Source organism: Parasteatoda tepidariorum, chromosome 8, assembly GCF_982258835.1.
Source record: "Parasteatoda tepidariorum strain Cologne lab strain chromosome 8, Ptep-v5.0, whole genome shotgun sequence".
In the NCBI taxonomy this organism is placed as follows: Eukaryota; Metazoa; Arthropoda; class Arachnida; order Araneae; family Theridiidae; genus Parasteatoda; species Parasteatoda tepidariorum.
In genome coordinates this window covers 47459153-47468739 of record NC_141762.1, presented here as the reverse complement: position 1 = coordinate 47468739, position 9587 = coordinate 47459153, and the positions used below count along the sequence as shown (strand labels likewise).

Sequence of the window (9587 nt, the reverse complement as noted above, 5' to 3'; positions counted from 1 at the left end):
CCTTAACTGTAGACTGATTAGAAAACGTCTATGCCGTTTTCGCCCATATCGCACCTTTATTTCAGGTGTTTAGGCGAACTTCTTTGCCTTATTTACCAATGCACCACCCTTAACTCACCTCAAACTCGGTTCAATAGAGTTTTAATGGCGTCCTTGCCGGTATCACACCTTTATTTCAGATGCTTAGGCGAACTTCTTTGCCTTATTTGCTAATAAACCACCCTTAACTCACCTCCCACTTGGTTCAATAGAAAACTTTAATGCCGTCCTTGCCGGTATCACACCTTTATTTTAGGTGTCTCGGCATTTTTTTTATTTTTTATTATTAGAACTTAGCTTTTAATTTCAAAGGCTTCTTGCTGCATTTTGTTACAATTCTTATTTAGGGAACATAAATTGTCACGAGTGTTTGTTCTACTCGGCTGATATCAGTGATAGTAATTTATTGATTCTTAGCTTTTTATATTGTAATATAACAACAACTGTCATTACATGCATACTGTTTTATGAAAATATAAAAAACAAAATGGTGTAAAACAATTATTTAATTTATAACCAAATGTCCAATGAATCTTCGTACAATAAAATAGACTTTTTTTTATTTCATTTTAAACAATTATAAGCGCTATCATTTAAAGTAGAAGCATATAAAAAAAAATCTTTTTGAATTGAGTATTTAAATTTTTTAAGCATTTTGAGATAGAGGAAATTAAGTACAAATTTTTATTCTAAAATAAAACACAATGCAACTCAATAAATAAGTTATTTAAGTTTTTAAAATAATGCTTATATATTTAAAACCTACATCTAGCTTTTATTGATAGAAACTTACACATAAAAGTTTATTTATCCTATAATTTTGTGTATATTCATCAAGTCATTAATTTTATTAAATATTAGATAAACAGTATATATCATAAATAGTTTTTTCAAAAAAAAAATATTTTGTACTAGTAAATAATACACCATTTTAGTAATTTTAAATATATAAAAGCAGGAATTTTAACAACAATAAAGCTTAAAATAAACCATGAAGGAGTTTTATTTCCTTGTAACAAATCAATACATCTGTATACACTATTTACATATGGACAAATATATTTTCTTTATCCCATTCCAGAAGCTTTATTTCAATGAGCCTTTTTCCTGCAAAAAATAAAGCAATTTATTTTACTATAGATATATTAAATGTTCACAGAAAAAAAAATATCATTGATTTAAATCAACTGATTTTTTAAAAGCCATGGATTAAGACAAGCTGATTATTTTTACAAAAAATTATTAATTTAATTATAAAAATATGATATTGAATTTAGTTAATAAATATGCATTCTTTAGGTTGCATTTAAAAAAACAACTAAGATCTGATTTCAGAGATAATGATAGTATTTCACTAAGAAATAATAAAAGAGATATGTATGTAAATTATTATAGTCATACATCCCTTTAATGATTATACTTAAGAAAAGTATTGATTTAAAGAAATAGATTTGGAAAAAATCAATTACTTAAATAAACTTATCATTTAACTATTATAATTATAAATACTTTTTATACTATGTAACTAATAAAAACATTATTTATAGTATGTTTAATTCAAGTCTTTTTTTTTCCATTAATAAGGTTATTTACTAAGAAATGGTGAAAGGGATATGCAAGCAAATTATTATTTTTTAAAATAGATCAACTGCCAAACATATTAAAATTATTCACATTTCATTTTTTAATTATTTAAATGCAGTTCATATATATGTAGCTCATAGATATCAAGACTTATTCTACCCAAAGTAATTTAAAAAAGTTTTTTCAGCAATGCAATCTGATCTAAACTAATTTAATCTGCTTTAGATATCTAATTGAAAAATAGTATCACAAACTTTAACATTCATTAGCAAATTGAGAATGAAAAACATAATTATAATTCTATTTATTCAATTAGTTTTGTAATAATTAAATAATTTTAACCATCTTAGTTAGAAATGTTAACTATTGTAGCTATAATAATATTTTAAAGTAATGTTAAGTGTTATGAAAACAATTCATTCAATGTTTTGAATGGTAAACGTAGAAAAAAAAATTTTTTTTTAAATGATTTTCTTAAACCCAACAATTTATTAACAATATTCATGTTATATTTAATTTTATTTAATGCGACATTATATTAATAACCAAATTGCTGGTACATTATACATTTATCAGTTAACTGTAAAAAAAAATTAACAAAAAAGTATAATTTGCTCTAAATATAAATTTTTTAATTCCAGAAACAAAGCTTGAATAATTTTTTTAATTCTATTAATGAGCGATTCGTAACAGTTTGAGATTGATAATTAGGAAATGTTAATAGTACTTCTGTAACCAGTATCAATTATTTAATATTATTTCATACCAATATTTATTTAAAATCTGCAATTAAATTCGTGACATCCTTAATAAATTACTTTTAAGTGGAGTTTCAATTATTTTGAAAGGAAGGCAAAGTAAATATTGTGTCTTGGCATTTATATATATATATATATGTATATGTATACATATATATTACATCAGAAATACAAATCTTTTGATTATTCAAACTGATAGTTTTAGGAACTGCATTAGTATTTGTAGAATATGTGATGTTCTGAACACAGACATTGTCAGAAATCAGAGCAAAAAGCTAAAAAAACATGAGAATAAAGTTGTTTTTTTTTCTTTATCAGGAATTCAGAAATTTCAGGACTATGAACTCGGATATTATTTAACTTATTAAATAAACTATTATGCTAAAATAAATGGAGAGAAAATTTATACTTTATTATTAAACTATTAGTATAAAAACTTACTTTTATTATATCTTTCCTTATAAATTTTGTATCTTTTTTATCAAATAATTATAATGCACCATATAAGAAAACACTTTTTAATTATCATTCATATAAAATATATATGATATATTGCCTTAAATATATAAATATTTATATTATATTAATGGATTAAAAAATAATTATGTTCCATGAAATTTAATTACATACTAATATCATAAATTATACACATCTAAATAATAACATTAATTAAACAATATTGAAATATAGCATTTCTATATTACGGGCAAGCAAGGTAGAGAATCATTCTTTATGGTATCACTAAAATCAAATTTAAATGCTGAATGTTTATTTTGCTTGCTAAATAAAGCTGCATACTTAAATATTTAGTTCCTTCCTTTTTTATTAGATATTTTGTTAATATATTTAAAGAAAAGAGTGGATATTTTTAGTTGTTTATTGAAAATATTAATTAATAGTTAAAGGAATAGTTAATTGCTATGAAAGACCTTGAATTGGCTCGGTTAATTTCAATTGGCTTAAAATAATGTCCCACAAATTGTTTTAAAAAAACACAAAACCCCCAGTTTAAACAAAAAAAACTGGTTTCTTTTCAACCATATGGTAACCTAAGGTAAAATATAAATTTATTTCTTACCATCCTTTTTGTTGATTTTTAAATTTTGAGTTTTATCTTCATTGTTGATCTTCCATCCTGACTCCCTATGAAAGAAAAAAAAAACTATAATTAGAATATGATAGTTGTAAAATTAGTTAAAACAAAAACAACAAAATCGAAACATTAAAAAAAAAAACTGTTTCTAAAATCATGTATGAAGATTAATGTAAATATTTTTATTTCAGTTATGGAATATGACAATAAGTTCATTGTTTATCATTTATCTTGTTTATACTCTAAGCATGTGGTGTGTTAGGGGAACTAAATGTGAATTGGTAAATTCAATAAAACTTAGCACGAGCTTGTAGGGGAATACTTTCAGCCTTTCAGCCCAAATTTAATGTGGACAAAGTTTTTAATTTTTTTCATGTATTTTTTTAAGTAAAAAATATTTGCTAAAATAATTGCTTTAATACGAATATTATATGCTGGTGAAACTTATGGAAAAATGAAATATTATATAATATTATCATTTCAAATAAAATAACGAAAAATATTTCGTTATTCATTCATAACTTTACGTAGTTATTTTAACAGTAAAAATAATTTCTTTTAAAATTTTGTTTTCTAACTAATTAAAAAAATAGAATGATAAAAAAATGTTATAACAGGCATGAAAACAGAGAAAACAAATACTAAAATATCGTAATGATATAAAATTGTCAGCACATCTTTTCACCTAATTTATACATTCATAAAGTGCATTTTTCATTTATTACGAAACCTTATTAAGAAATTATTAAATAAGAATATTGCAAAAATATAAATATAAAAGCTTATATGAGTAATAAAAACACTTGTTATTAATAAAGACTGTGTTAGAGAAATACATAAAGTGAACTTAATTTTGATAAGCACAATAATTATTAATTAAAAAAATCAAAATTCTTTTGCAAATCAAAAATATGTGATTTAATTGAAAAAAATATTAATATTTAATGTTTCACTATGTTCTTACCTTATTTTGCTGTTGATGGCTGGATTAGCATTTCTTGGATCGTTCGCCCTGTCTTTCCATAAAAGAAAAGGAATAAATTAGAGTATGATCATCATAAAAACAGTTAAAAATCAACAAAATCAAAACTGTTTCTAACTAATTATATTTTATAATTTTTGTTAAAAACAATTTTTTGATTTAAATGAAATTAATTTTGATTTAAAGGAAAGAGAAGGATCATATATTAAAATTACAGCGATTATTTATATTTTTGGTAACTGACGATAAGTTGAATGTTTACCAAATTTTACCTTACCAAATTTTCTCTTAAAATTTTTTTGATTCTAATTTAGAAAAAGAACTAGTCTATTAGCCAATTAGAATTAAAATAAATAGATAAATTAGAATTAAAATAAATAGACAAATTCTAAATAAAGCTTTTGTTAGTTAGGGCTCCCTCTCAATTTTAAAAATAAAATTTCCTGAATTTTTGAGGAATAGTTTCCAACAATTTTTAGATTATATATTTCCACTACACAGTTATCATCATAAATTTTAATTAAACAGTTAATAAAAATTCTTTTTTGTAGAAAATGTATACACTTTCTTAAACACAAAATTGTCAAAGGTGAAGGCTGAACAGGTATATTTTAGAATTAACAACCATTTAAAAACTCAAAATAGTAAATTAAGAAGAAGATAAATTACATGAGATAAATTATAGATTTTGCACAATAACTGGAAAAAAAGAATTAGTAATCGTCTTTATAGCATTGAGGACCAACAATATTTAATACAAAAAGCTTTATTTCATGAAAAAAAATATTATACAGAAAATATTATTATACTTATGAATAAATTTTAAAAATAATAACCATGAAATAATATTCTAATTTCTATTCAAAAAAATTGAACGTAATTTTAAATTAAATTTGCTTTATAACAAATTCAGTTTTACAACATAATAATTTTATAACGAATTAATTCATTTTAAAACAAATTTAATCGTAAAATTAAACTTAATATAAAGATTTGAAATGTTCTTATACCTCTACAGCAATTCATTAATTGCAAAAGAAGTATAAAAACAACAAAATAAAAATTAGAAATACTGTCCTTCTATTCAATATGTCATTTTGTTATTTATTTATTTAGAACAAAGAATATATTATATTGAGTATCAAAACAAATATTTAAATTGTTTAAAAATATATTCTGAAAATACTCAAAAAAACTTTAAAAGTGGAAGTGTTTAGTGGAACAATTTTTACATGTTTACCAACGTTATTATTATTTTTTTTAATTTAAAAAAGTCAAAGCAGAAAAATATCAAAATTAAAGTATAATTTAAATATAAAGTAACTAATTAGAGATGAGAAAATTTAAACTCTTACTATTTATTTATTTATTTTATGGTGGTTCAAAAAATATTTCTTCTTATATCTAATCAAAATTATTATTTGAAACAATAAGTGACACCCGCGGTTTAGATAATTCAAATAATGTTTTTTAACAATCCTTCAGAGAAAAAATATGGCTACCGAAATGAAGTAAATTATTAAATTAATCAATGCTTCCGAAAAATGAAAGAAGCATTTTTAATTAATGCATACGAAATCATAAATTTTTCTTTTATTAGATAGAGTTAATTGAACTTTTATTTATTAAAAAAATCGTCTAATTCATTTTAAAACTAAACTAGCAGCTTAAACTAAACAACAGGAAAGCATAAGATAAAATAGCCAACTGAAGTATTATAGTTATAAAACATAATTTCTAAAAACTTAGCAAATAAAATCAAAGCGAATTAAACTAATTTTAAAAAGCTATTTAATAAATAAGTTAAAAATTTTTTTAAATTACATGAACTAAAGAGAAAAAACTTGTTACTTACTTGCTCTCAAGTGGCGCCACTTCTATTTTTCGAAGAAAGAAGAAAACTAGGGGCTACGTTTATCTCCCTCTTTTTACACCCTTTTCGCCAAATGAATCTTTTAGCTTGTTCTATACAAGTAATCAACGACCACCTACTGAGCAGCTTTTCCGTACTTGAAAGGAATGTTTCTTAGAATTGGGGGTAGGGGACAAAATGTGCTTTCCCACATTCTTTTTAGTTCAAGGACTTCAAACATACTTATCTGGTGATTTCAAACAGTAATGAATATCTATTTTGAATTCTTAAAGACAATTTCTGGTCCTCATAATAAAAAATTAATCTGCACTAAAATATTTTATTAACTATTAGCGATAAGCAAGCTTACTAAATTAAAAAATTATTGAAGTCAAAATTCATTTGAGTACTTTTCGTAAGAAAAATTTTTAATACATATAAACTCGGAAATAATGCTTACATATATATTTTGATTTGCGGAGTAGTAAATTAGAATATCGTTTCTTTATAATGAACAGTAAAGATTCCATAATTAAGGACGTTTAAGTAAATAAACCATTTTTTAGGTTTCATCAGCTTTTTAACAATTTTAGTACATAAAAACACGTTCTACTTTTATGAAATATTTTTTATAAATAATTAAATAACTTTAATTGGGCAAATTTATTTACATTAGCAAACTGGCTGTGTAAAATATAATATTAGCACTACAAAATTATAAATTTTTAAAAAAATATATATATATTTTCGTCTAAAAGTCTTTATAAATCACTCCCCGAGTTAAGAATTTTTTTGTTTTTGTTTATGAATGAATGCATGACGACTGGTTTTTTTTATATCATTCAATTACATTACTAAAAAATAATTATATTTTTGGTTGAAAGCTAATGATCAGAAAGATTTAAAATCCTAAATAACCAACTGCAACAAATTCATTACCTTGGATACTTAAAGCAAAAATTTGAGGTTACTTTATTTTTCTACTAAATACTTACTTCTTTTAACTATCTTTATAAGGATAATGATGTTCTTTTAACTTTCTTACAGATGATATTCATACGATGAAATTCTATTTAGCTATGCATATTTATACTTTCTATGGCATTAAAATTCAGGATTTTTAAATTCTTTAACATAAAAATCGTAACTTTAACTTTAAAACTTTATTTTATTTACGTTTAAGCAACAACATTGATTTTAGAAATCCATTATTAGTTTTCAAACAGTTTTATTTAGTTTATATTTTAAATTTATACTTTGAAACACACTTATATACACGCAGTTTATATTTCAAAACATGCATCGAAATTTTTTGAAGTAACATCAGTTTTTATTTTGCTATTATTTGCATAGCTATAACACATGAAAAACGTTATTTTTTATTTTATCATTTGAAACTTTAAATATTTCATTAAATGCATAGTTAAAAATTACCTGTCTATTTTTTGTTTAAAAATCATTCCATTTATACAAAAATAAAAAATAGCAGGCTTTACCCTTTTCTTACTCCGCTCACTCCCGTAATTGCTTATCGTTCATTCATCATTGATTTTTTTTCTTTATATATACTTCCTTAAGCTGCAATATTTTTCACTTTTCGCAAAACACATAACATTTTATTTTCAAAATATACAAGTATTGCAGCTTTATGTAAGAACATTTTGCTAAGCATAATGAAATAAAGGATTTAATAAATTTGAAAAATAATTATCTGTACTTGAAAGAAAAAAAAAACTTAAGGAATTTAGATTGTGTAACTCAACTGGAAAAAAAAAATGAGAAGTAATACTACTCGTTAACAAGACTTATTGAAGTTTAAACAGGGAACGGTTTTAGCGTTATTTAAGTTTATTGTTTTTAAAAATGTCAATATAATTATTAAGAGTGATATTAGGCAACAAACAAATCTCTCTCTCTGGCTGTCTTTCGCTACTTTTTATTGACAACAACTTGAGCGCATGTTTATAAAATAAATTTTTTATGACAATGGATAAATAGTCAATGGTCAATATTTAAAGCAAAAAAACTTAAAGAAAGATATAACGAATGGGTATTTAAATTTTCAATTGCTTTCAAACATATTGGAATTTCAAAACAAAATTCTTGTTAAGTTTACACATAAATCCGCCCTTTCAGAAAATTAAATTTTAACCAAGTTACCTTTCAGCCAACTACGCGAAGAAAAAGTTTTTCTTAAATTACCGCATTCTATGATAATAACATTTTTTCAAAACAAAACCATAGTACAGTTAATAAAACCAAGTATTTAAACCATTTATTTGGTAATTTTTTTGTTAAAATGATAGCAGTTAACCGGATACTCTAGCTTTCAAAATTATAGCTCTTTTAACCTCACATTTAGTAAAAAATATAAAACTGAATAGTAAATTTTTCTGAACAAATGGTTTTTATACAGTGCTCTAAACTATCATGGTAAAATTATAAAATTTTACCACGTTTTTCGCATTTCAACTCATATTATAAAATCTAAATTTTTTATTACTTTACCGAAAACATTATTAAACCACTTCGTTAAAAAATACTGAGCTTTTTGGTTTTTCCCTATAGCCGGAAATAAAGTAAGTTTTACAATATTTTGGTAGTTTTGATTAAATTTTCTTTTCTAGCAAACATATCAACCAATCGCAGTATTTTTTTATTAACAATTAGTGATTTTTAAGTTAACAATCAAAATCGAAATTTTCTCTACAACTCATCATGAGAACAATCACGTGAAAAGAAAAAGAAGAAGAAAAAAGGTGCGTAAAAGGCAATAATAAAATTGCAATTAATTTTCGAACATATTTGAATACCGGTATTAATTTCAAGATCAAAATTAGCCTTTACAGAGCGCAAAATTTCTAATTAGTATTTGCATTTCTGTGTTCTACAAAGCAGCCAGTACAGTATTTTTTTACACCAGATTTTGCAGATAACAATTTCCAAACTAATTATAGAATAGTCATTTTCATTTTCATCGCACTCTCTGTTCATTTTTCTGTAATCCTTTGTAATTTTATTTTATAACTGTTGTTGAACAGCCAACCCGAATTTGATCTCATGGTTACCAGTGTTCAACTTTATATCATTGTAATTTTGAATCTAAACCAAGAAATAAGAGAACTCCTGTACAAAAGTATCGGGAACGAATTGCCTTCGTGGAGAACTTTTTCATGGTGAGATAAACCACGAAAACCTCCCGTGATTAGCAAGACGAAGATGGGACTCTAATAATCCACGATGCGTCTATCACTTGGAATATTTTATGTCAGCCGGGTA

General features: G+C 23.7%; 1 protein-coding gene and 1 long non-coding RNA gene across 3 annotated transcripts in view; both read right to left on the bottom strand.

Annotated features, from left to right (window-relative positions):
- LOC107456503 (gonadotropin-releasing hormone receptor) overlaps positions 1-9587 on the bottom strand; it is a 120634-nt gene that overhangs the window by 96416 nt on the left and 14631 nt on the right. The window lies entirely within an intron of this gene.
- LOC147806120 (uncharacterized) lies at positions 1025-8825 on the bottom strand. The gene is made up of 5 exons (XR_015428523.1): positions 8817-8825; positions 6312-6364; positions 4439-4486; positions 3460-3524; positions 1025-1146 (listed from the first exon to the last, which is right to left on the bottom strand). It is a non-coding gene; the product is annotated as an uncharacterized LOC147806120 (long non-coding RNA).